This window comes from Mus pahari, chromosome 6 (genome assembly GCF_900095145.1).
Source record: "Mus pahari chromosome 6, PAHARI_EIJ_v1.1, whole genome shotgun sequence".
Lineage (NCBI taxonomy): Eukaryota > Metazoa > Chordata > Mammalia > Rodentia > Muridae > Mus > Mus pahari.
The window spans coordinates 59,158,157-59,167,628 of NC_034595.1; positions in this window are offsets into that span (position 1 = coordinate 59,158,157).

Below are 9,472 nucleotides of genomic sequence, written 5' to 3' on the forward strand. Positions count from 1 at the left end.
AGCAATCAGGATGGTCTTGCAGGTGAGGTCTCTACTCCAGTGATTTTAATGTGTGGCAATCTGAGATGAAAACCAACCTTCACACTCTTAGGCCGAGATGAGAGGCTAGCTCGATGAAACCCTGTAAACGCTGTGGGCTGGGATCCTTACGTCTGTCTGAGTAGTGCAAGGCTGGAGCTGGCGGCGTTCACACGCGCGTGTGAACACCCAGGAACACGTGCTGCTGTCTTTTCATTTTTGTGAAGTCGTCCCATCAGAACACATGGGTAGCTGTTGCGGAACATCATCCTCCGGGTGTCCTGTGAAGCCATTCCCAACGTAGGATACAGCTGGTTGGTGTTTTCTCACAGAAGGGGGAGGTGGGGAGGTCAGTAGAGCATCACCTGAGAGTCTAGCTGTTCCCCTCCAGGCACTCAACCCCACCTGTTTGCAATTCTGCTCCAGCTGCATGGGCCCCCCCAAGGCGCAGTAATCTACAGTGTGTGGGAGATTTACTGAAGGAGGGGACTCCACGCTGGGGTGAGAGCTTTATGTGATTGTGTTGGGGTCTCCCTGGCCTCTCAAAGCAAGCCCAGCAAACCTTAGTTCACTGTGCTGGACTCATTCCTTTGGTGCCAATCTGAACAGCCATTGTTTACAGCTCCCCAGGAGGCATTCACAAGAGGCAGGTTTATTCAACCCCTGGAGTGCAGCAGTCTCCCCCTACAAGGCTATGGGGACAGAACTCCATTACCAGACCGAACCTGCAGAGAGAAATGCTCCTGCAGCCCGCAATCTGCCTGGGGTGTAGAGTAGAGGAAAAGGTACTTGGGGCTCACGACTTAGGCAGGGGTGAGGAGGGGATGGATGACTTAGGTAGGGGTGAGGAGGGGACAGGTAGGATCCTCTGCTCCCAGGCTAAGTGAAGGAGGTTTTAGTTCCAGAAACATTGACAAAGTAGCTTAATTGGAATTAATAGAAGGAAGATATGTCATGAATATGGATAGCACAGACAGTGAGGCCCCCCGAAGGGAGGCTGGCTAGGCAGAGAGGGACAAGCTGAGGACACGAGGGACAAACTGAGGACATGAGCTAGGCTCTCGCTCCATGGGTGAGCCCAGGTCGTGGACAGCCACATAGCTGCTTCTCCCTAGTGGCCTGAGACCCCGTCCTTCTGACCTTAGTCCCCTCCCTGTACTGGCCTCCAGACTTGGTCTTCTCAGAAAGTCAGACCCTGGACTCTGAGATTAGACTCAGGCTCTGGATGCCAGACTCGCACACTTTCAGGAATAGACCTTTGTTAGCAACGGACTATTTCAAAATCCATGTAACAAGGGGGAGGGGGACTGAGGAAAAAAAAATCTGATGTTTGTTTATTTTTAGTTTACATGCATGTCTGTGTGTGCCTGGGTGTTTGCATGTACAGAAGTATGTACAGAAGCCTGAGGAGGTCAGCGGCTGCTTCAGGTCCTCCAAAGGTGTTTGTGAGCCACCAAGTAGGTGCTGGCAACTGAACTCAGGTGACCACTCCACATCTGAGCTGTCTCTCCAGCCCCTAATGTTCATTTAATAAGAATGACATACGATAAGCACATCAAAATTTGTACAGTCCTTTCACATCTGTATGGTTACCGTATAAGTGTCACACCTTCAGATTAATGTGCAGGAGACAAAAATAGGCTTAAGGGATTGGGAAACAGCCTTGTAGGAAAGGCTGTTTTCCATATGTCGAGAGGTTTTGACATTGTCTCCTAGAGTTACAGTTCTAACTACTTGGTACCTTGTATCTAAATTCTCTCTATGTGTTGGGTAAATTTGGCCTGGTCATAAATGGTTTTTCTTAATGCACTCTGTTATTCTGCAAGGCTCAAAAATATGATTATCATTGTTGCCTGAGCATACTGGGAGCTGGTGCATTCTGAGATGGCTTTTTGGCAGCTCTTTATCATCCAGCACTATTTCAGTTCACAAAGGACTTGAAACAACGAGTCCAAGAATAGATTTAAAGTCACTAATGTAAGGATTGAGCTTCATGTCATTTGTCGTTTTAGTCAGAACATATTCTGATTTTCTTATAAGAAAAAAATTGAACTAACAAAGATAGGAAAGGGGGGGGGGAGGAAATAAGTCTAGGTGGAGGGGAGGCCCAGCCTGCTGCACGCAGAAGGCCGAGTATGCATGGTAGAGGGTGTCCGAGCTTGGCGGCAGGCGGAGCCAGGAGCAAATCGCTTAACGTCTGGGTCTCAGCTTTCACTGATACCGTATGCGAATAATAATTCCTGCCTGGGGAAAGTTCTGGATATTATCAACCCTAGAGGGAATCTGCAACTAAGAGAGATGGCGTGGGGGGAGGGGAGCGGAAACACAGGAAGCTTCGAGGGGCTTGCGGTCTCCATGGAAACGCACCGGGAGAGAGGTGGGGTGGAAAGAACCCGGAGTGAGGCGGGGAAGATGGTTTGCACAAAGGGAGCTCGTTTTTTTCCGAAGAGAAAGACACTTGAAAATGGAGACCTCACCTCACCACGCGCTGATCTTGCCCTAAACTTGAGAAGGAAGAAATCACCTCGCTCTTCGTCACCGTCTAGTTAAATTACCAGTCCTTCCCAATAGGTTGAGAGGTCTATCAAGGACAGAAATTAAAATGATTTTACTTCTTTGTTCTTAGAACTCAGAGCAAAAGATTTGAATGTGTGTTGGTGGTTGTGGTGGCGGGGCTAGAAATGGTCCCATCTTTGCTTTTAGTCTTACATTTTTTTGTATTTATGTGCATGAGTGTTTGCCTACATGTTTGTATCCCTTGTGTGTATCTAATTCCCGAGAAGGGGGCCGGATTCCCTGGAACTGTATTTACAGATGGTTGTAAGCACCATGTTGGTGCTGGCAGCTGAACTTGCATCCTTTGGAAGAGCAGCCAGTGCTCTTAGCTGCTGAGCCATCTGCATTCTAGATGGTTCCATCTTTAACATATGAAGTCTAAGCCAGATGTGGTGGTTCACATCTGTAATTCCAAGTCATAATATACAGAAACAGGAAGATGTTCACTTTGTGGCCAGCCTGGTTTACTCAGACCCTGTCTCACAAAGAAACAAAGAGGCTTTGCTTTGTTTGAGACCGGTAAATATTGTCATGTTCCACCCAGGTCAAATTCAACTAGATTTCCTCCACAAAGGATTTCAGAGTACCTCTTTTTTCTGGTGTTAGAATCTGCGCTTTAATGGTCCATATCCCACACCCTACATTAACCTGATAACTTGAACTTCTTTTAGGGGTTCTCGGGGTCAAGTTTACTCTTCATTTGAGTTTGTCCCTATTGATAGGATCCATTCCCAGGAGGGTCACAGCATGAGGTCAAGCAACACCCCAAGTAGACCATCCACTGGGGTGGTCCGTGAGGTGTAGCAAGGTGTGCAAGAGCCAATCACAGCCCTGGGAATGCTCTCCATGAGCTGTCCTGGTGGCTCTCCTGGATACGCATACAGCTTGGCTTCAGTTGCCTCAGCGCAGAGTGCAGAGAGTATAGTGGCCTCCTCTGAGATGAGGAGCTGTCTGGTGCCCGGCTCATCTTGTGTTCGTGTAACCCACCATGGTCCTACAGACAAGCTATTCTGATCCCCAGGGCAGGAACTCAATAGGTTTCCCCAAGGCAGAGAGCCTTGCGGGTATATGTGTCACAAGATTCAGAAGAACAAGTTCTCCCATCTATTGCTGTCAAGTTAAACTCCCAGCCTCTTACTGGGGCAGAGGAAGGTTTCGGGACCTGTTTCCAATCACCAACTTCGTCTCTTGCCATTACTCACCTTGTTACCCAGCAAAAGCCACTTGCAACCTCCTGTCTCCTCTCTTCATCTGTGATTCTTCCTGTGTCCCTCGCCTTAAACACAGTTCAGCTTGCACCACAAAACTCCTGTCATTAGTCAGTGCATTCAGGACTTGATTCACACACCATCTCCTTCCTGAAGTCCCTGACCAGGTTAGCCATCTCCTACAGACACCTATAGTATATCTATAGCATGCCTATAGGCAGGAGCTGCTGCTGCTGCTGCTTTTAAAAAAGATGTTATACGTGTGGCTGTTTTTCCTTCATGTATATCTGTGTATCACATGTGTGCATGTGATGCTGGAAGAGACCATTGGATGCCCTGGCAGTGGGATTGTGGACGCTTGTAAGCCACCATGTGGGTACTGGGAATAGAACCTGTGTCCTCTGGAAGAGCAGCCAATGTTCTTAATGCATGAGCCATCTCTCCAGCCTTGTGACCAGCTTCTTACAGACAGACAGACAAGTAGATGTTTGAAAAGGGGGATACCATTTGTAGATTTGTAGGGGAGTACAAGATTCTAGTATTTCTTTTTTTTTTTTTAAGATTTATTTATTGTATGTAACTACACTGTAGCTGTCTTCAGACAGTCCACAAGAGCGCGTCAGATCTTGTTACGGATGGTTATGAGCCACCATGTGGTTGCTGGGATTTGAACTCCGGACCTTCGGAAGAGCAGTCGGGTGCTCTACCCACTGAGCCATCTCACCAGCCCCCGATTCTAGTATTTCTAAGTTCCATTATTCAACAATCTCTAAAATTTGGCTGATGGTGCAGACTAAGGCCCCCCTTCATAAGCAGCCCATTCCCCAGCTAGCCACCCCCGCCCTGTGTCCTCTGAGTGTTTGTTCTCAGGGAGTCACACTGCACATGTTCTGAACATAACCCGGAAAGCAATTTACAAGAAATAATTGCTGGTCGATGTGAGCCTGGCAGCGCGAGTGAGCTCAGACTATTTGTGTTTGTGCGTCAGCTCACAGGGCTCCCTCCCTGTCTGTGCCCTGGGGGAGGGGAACCCGTCTGTCCCATAGGGTGGGCGGTTAGTTTCTAACACCGGACTTTGACCAGCCAACACCAGTGAAAACCTACTCAGGGTGAACACATTCAAACCAACAAAGCTGGCCTCGGGTTGGGATGGAATCTCTGCTGCCTGCCTGTGATTTATAGGCAGCTCCTCATTCTGGTCCACCCGCGTCCACCCCATATACACAGGGGCCTGGGGAACAAATTCTACCAGGTTCTTGGGCTCTGCTCTGTGTGGGGTCTCTGACCTCTGTGACCAGAGTCCACAAAGCTCGTCTTTGTTCTTCAGGGCCACTTGTGCTGTGAGGGAGGTCCCAGGGTAGCTGCAGCCGCAGCAGCTGGAACTTGTTAAAAATGCAAATTCTGGGGGACTCACTTCAGCCCGACTGATTTAGGCTGGGGTGAGGAGTAAGAGCCGTTGAACCGCGCTTTGTTTATAAGCCCTCGCTCGGGCTCCTGCTAGGCAGGTCTGTAATTCTAGCTACTCAGGAAGTCGAGGCAGGAGGGTCACAAATTCAAGGCTTGCCTGGAAAACGGAGAGTCCCTGTCTCAAGTGTACAAAAAAAAAAAAAAAAAAAAAAAAAAGTTCGAGGTGCAGCTTGTTGCAGGGCTTGCCGCGCCTGTTCTGGGCCCTGGGATCCACCCTCCGCACCCAATCCACACCAAAACCCATAGCTGATTCTGATGCAACCAGAAACTCGAGAGCTCTTGCCCCGGACTAATCAGAAGACCCCTGCCACGCCTCCTGCATTCTTAGGATTTGCAACTGTCTCTCCCTGTCTGTGAACAGCCAGACAGGCATTAGCAGATTGTTCTGCTGTAGTAAACGGTCAGAGGGAAAAAAAAAAAAAAAAAGAACTTTACTGATGAGGTTATCAAGGACAGAGGAAATCTGTCCTGTAAATAATATCATAACCCAGTGTCAGTGACTACACTGTTGCCCACTCTCTACATTTACAGTCTCTCTCTCTCTCACACACACACACACACACACACACACGCATGCACGCGCGCGCACACACACACACATACACACTCCTTCCACACTCACACACGCATATCCATACACCCATACTCCACTGTAGTGTCCTCCGTGTGTAACTTGCAGTTCCCGGGTCATACCGGGCTTTCTGCATTGCTTTTGAACAGGCTGCACTTGGTCTTTATTGTCCTTTGAGTCTGTCTGATCTGGAGCTGACTCATCAAAGACATCTCTGCTCCCTCCTGCAGCATGGGGACCACCAGAAGGCCCATTGCCCTTTCTGTGTCTGCCTCAGACTCCATCTGAGCCCTCCGACAGCAGGCTTGTCCTTTGTTTATAGCAATTACACAGGTCTTGGTTTAGTATAGACACCACAGAGACTCACTGTGTTTAGCAGACACAGATGTTATATTCAGTGTGCTGAATATACCGCCCCTCACACCGGGGCCCCCAGCCTCCCGACCCTCCCCACCCCCATCCCTACCAAGGGGGTGGGGAAGGACAAACAACACCTCCGGACTCACAGTCTTGGACACTTTCCACTTCATCATGTGCCTTTTGCTGGCTGGCTAGGGACCTGGGTACAGATGTCTAAGAGTGACATGATGTCTCACTGTTGCCAAAAGCAGCACCAGGTCGTGCCATGGTGAAATGTCAAGAGCAGCCTTCAGCGTCTGCGGGGGTCTCCCTGATTTGCTTTCCACTCCTAGGCAAAGCAGAGGCCTCTGCAAGGCAGGAGAGGGGCAGCAGTGAGTTTCCTGCCTGCAGCTTCCTGGGCTATAAGCTAGGAATATAAACAAAACGCTACAGGCAAATGAGTAATACTTAATAATAGTTTATTTAAGACACTTTCTCCATTTCTTTTTTTTTTTTTTTTTTAGATTTATTTATTATTATATCTAAGTACACTGAAGCTGTCTTCAGACACACCAGAAGAGGGCGTCAGATCTCATTAAAGATGGTTGTGAGTAACTATGTGGTTGCTGGGATTTGAACTCAGGACCTTCAGAAGAGCAATTGATACTCTTAACTGCTGAGCCATCTCTCCAGCCCCAACTTTGTCCATTTCTAACACAGGATTTTTTTTGGAGTAAATATCTTCCCTGAAGCCTGTGAAACAAGTGATTACCATTTACCTTGCTCATAAGAGAAACTGAGGCACAGACTACCTAGCAAGTGGCAGAGTCAGGATTGCAACTAGGCATTTGGCTTCCTCATCACTGTTTATAAAATGAGCATGTTACATTAAAGCATATCCATTTGGAATTTTATAATTTTATATGTATGTATAAACTTTTTTTTTTTTTTTTTTTTTTTTTGGTTTTTTGAGACAGGGTTTCTCTGTGTAGCCCTGGCTGTCCTGGACCTCACTTTGTAGACCAGGCTGGCCTCGAACTCAGAAATCCGCCTGCCTCTGCCTCCCAAGTGCTGGGATTAAAGGTGTGTGCCACCGCGCTCGGCTTAAGTAAAAACTTTTAAGGGTTTATTGTATTTATGTGTATGTATGTACAGGTGTTTGAGGAGGCCAAAAGAGAGTGTCAGATCCTCTGGAACTAGAGTTGCAGGCTGGTTTTAGATGTGGGTTCTGGGAGTAGAACTCAGGTCCTCTGAAAAAGCAGGAAGTACTCTGAACTGCTGAGCCGTTTCTCCAGGTTTATTTGGTTGTTTTGTTTTGTTTTGTTTTGCGATAGTCTCTGCACAGCTATGGCTGTTCTGGAACTATATAAGCCAGGCTGACCTTAAACTCACAGAGATCTACCTGCCTTTGCCTCTCAATTTCTGGGGGGAGCCATTTGATTTATTCACTTTATTTTATGTGTGATTATTTTGCTTGCATGTGTATGTGTGCACCACATGTATGCTTGATGCCTGCAGAGGTCAAAAGAGGGCATCAGATCCTGTAGAATGGAAGTTACAGATGATTGTGACCTACCAGTTGGGTGCTTGGCCTTGAACCCAGGTCCTTTGAAGATTTACAAGTATTCTTAACCACTGAGCCAGCTCTCTGGTTCTTATTTATTTATTTATTTATTTGAGACAGGGTCTCACTATGTAGCTCTGGCATACTGGATCTTGTTATATAGATCAAGCTGGCCTTAAACTCCTATAGATAAATATGCATGCCTCTCTCTTTTTAATTATATATATATATATTTGTGTGTATGTCTGTGTCAGTGTGTGGGTTTGTGCACATAAGTGCATGCCAAAGGAGGCCAGAAGAAGGTGTTGTATCTTAGGAGCTGGAGTTTATTGTGAGCTATTCCTTTGTAAGAGCAATATATGAACTACTGAGTCATCTCCCCAGACTCCTCACTTGGAATTTTAAGTCTTGGATCTGGTAGTATACCCATACACTTAATCCCAGCACAGAGACAGGCTGTGAGCTCTGTGACTCTGTGAGTTCAAGGCCAGCTGGGTCTACATTGTAAGTTCCAGGATAGACTTCAGGTGTCAGTCTCAGTTTTTGTTTTTTATTTTTTAAGACAACAATAATAATTGCAAAGTGTTTTTGTTTTTTGCTGTTTGTCTTTTGTTTGTTTTTAAGGCCATATTCCTGCCCCCATTGAGACTTTCTTATTTCTTCCCTTTCATTTTGAGACAGCTTCTCACGAAGTTGTCTCATCTGGCTTTGAACTTGTGGCCCTCTCAGGCTTAAGCATCCCAAGCAGCTTGGATGACAGGTCCACACCACCCAGCTCAGCTTAAATTGATCCCTTAATTAAACAACACTTACAATAACCTAGCAAACAAACAAACAAAAAAGCGCCGGGTGGTAGTGGTGCATGCCTTTAATCCCAGCACTTGGGAGGCAGAGGCAGGCAGATTTCTGAGTTCGAGGTCAGCCTGGTCTACACAGTGAGTTCCAGGACAGCCGGGGCTATACAGAGAAACCCTGTCTGGAAAAGCCAAAAAAAACAAAAAACAAAAAACAAAAAACAAACAAAACAAAAAAAAACCCCAAAACAAACAGAGAAACAGGGTGATTTAGTGATTGTCCAGGCTACTTGGGTTAAGTGGTTCAGTCCACCCTGTGGGACCTGTATTTGGTATGATAATCATTCTTTTTCTCACTCACTTACTTAAAAACTTAAAATTACACACACACAGACACACACATATGTATATAACATATACACACATATATAACACACATACACACACACACACACACACACACACACACACACACACACGATATAGTGTAGGCTCCAGGGACCAAACTCAGGTCATCACGCTTGGCGATGAGCTCCATCACGCTTGGCGACGAGCTCCATCACGCTTGGTGATGAGCTCCTTTACTCCCTGAGCCATCTTACCATTCCTCATTCATTCATCCTTTCATTTTTGTTGTTGTTTTGTTTTGTTTTGAAGATATGGCTTCTTTGTGTAGCCCTGGCTGTTTCTACAACTCAATTTCTAGACCAGGCTGGTCTCGAACTCACATCTGCCTGATTCTCCCTCTCGAGTTCTGGGATTAAAAATATGTGCCACTAAGCCTGGCTTTTTTTTTTCTTCCAAGATATGGTTTCTCTGTGTAGCCCAGGCTTTACTGGAACTTGATATGTAGACCAGGCAGGCCCCAAACTCAGAGATCTGCCTGCTTCTGCCTCATGGGTGTCAGGATTAAAGTTGTACACCACCACCTTCTGGCTACTCATTTATTCTTTTA